General features: G+C 42.4%; 1 protein-coding gene across 2 annotated transcripts in view; it reads left to right on the top strand.

The window, feature by feature from the left end:
* The window catches only part of LOC140952185 (uncharacterized), a 44244-nt gene extending 43797 nt beyond the window's left edge, over window positions 1-447 (top strand). For both annotated transcript variants that reach the window (XM_073401607.1, XM_073401606.1), the window contains one exon: window positions 1-447. This exon is cut by the window's left edge and continues 2796 nt beyond it. The gene's annotated coding sequence lies outside the window, so the exon portion shown is untranslated.
* Window positions 448-1493: the final 1046 nt, after the last annotated feature.

Raw genomic sequence — 1493 nt, 5'->3', positions numbered from 1 at the left:
TGCGGACTCGATAATTTTAACCATTTCGCCGGATTCAGGAAGTTATTGTGGAGAAACGGCCTTATGCAACGAAGAATATAGGGCACAATATCCTCAATTCCAATTCCACACTAATGTTGTAGCGAAAAGCCCCTTTTAATCGTTTCAGTATGGACACAAGGCCAATGCGCATCAAAAAGTACGGCACTGGCCTGATCGTGTGAACTTAGCATATGTCCTTACTTAGAGGCCATTAGTGAATCCGGTAATATGACAATCTGCTCTAAGTTTCTTTTAGGACAGATTGTATTCCAGTAGGTAGCTTGGTATCATAATATGGTTTTATGGTTATTACCTAGAAGCTCACAAGATCATAGATTGAGATGTTTTTGCAATGTGTTGTGGATATTATTTTGAAGTTATGTAAATACGGTTGACATTATTCTAGTAAATGTGTGTTAACGTCAATTTCTGAGGTGTTTTCAGGCGACTCTATATGGAGAAAACTTGTAGAAGGGTCACTCTCCGGCCTACCCCAACTACCCGGGTCGAACCAACGTTTCCTAAATTTTCTTACAAAACTTGGCGAACCGTTTACTTGAGAAACAAAAAATGCCCCAGGTGGAAGGGTGACCCGCCTTGCTGGGTCACCCAATTTTTATGGTAGGGTCACCCTCCTAGCCAGGCTAACGTTTTTTTGGCTCGCCCAACTGGGTCAAGCCGGTCAAGGTGAGACAATCAGAGCATGCGCGAGCGCTGTTGTCAGTTCTCCACTCGGGTAAGGGGGGCAAACTTTTCTTTTCTCATATAAATCCTCGCCAAAGTTGACTGGGCTAGGAGGGTGACCCTCTTTTCTGGGACAACTTTCCTCCATACAAACAGAGCCTACGTTAGAAATTAATAAAATGTTTTCAGCAATTTGCAGTGGCGAGATTATAAGCTTATTTCATTTGCAAGGTTCGGACATCCAGCGATGTGCCATATACAACGCCTGCAATGCCCGACAGAGAGAGAAGAGACAATGACATGGGAAGGAAAGAGAAGGTTGAATGAAGATAAGGAAGAGGAGGAATATGCAATAAAACGTAACCGCATCAATCAAAGAGCCACTTTTAAACATAAAGCTACAGAATCCACTCATAAAAAAAGAAACGGGTATAGTAAAAGCACCAGAAAACGATTTGATTCAGCAAAGTATCCAAGCATTTTCTAGAAGAATCCAACTAGGAAGGTACCGGCAAACACAGGTCGCTTCGTATCTAGTTTGCCCTATATTTTATGCCGTAAGCATCATTTATTGAAGCCGTGTGAAGCGTTAACACGTTTGGCAGATAACTAGTCTAATTGCCAGAGTAGAAGGCACGTAGCCGCACGCCAATAATCCATATTTGGTGTCAAACGATTGCTATATCTACCCGGACGTGGAATTGATTGAACCGCAGCGCTGCGGTATATCTATCTATGCATATATACAGCAGTGGGCTCAGATAAATTTTTGGACTACGGATTATATC

The sequence above is a fragment of the Porites lutea genome, chromosome 11 (assembly GCF_958299795.1).
Source record: "Porites lutea chromosome 11, jaPorLute2.1, whole genome shotgun sequence".
Taxonomy (NCBI): domain Eukaryota; kingdom Metazoa; phylum Cnidaria; class Anthozoa; order Scleractinia; family Poritidae; genus Porites; species Porites lutea.
The sequence above is the reverse complement of the archived record's forward strand: the minus strand, read 5'-3'. Positions and strand labels throughout refer to the sequence as shown.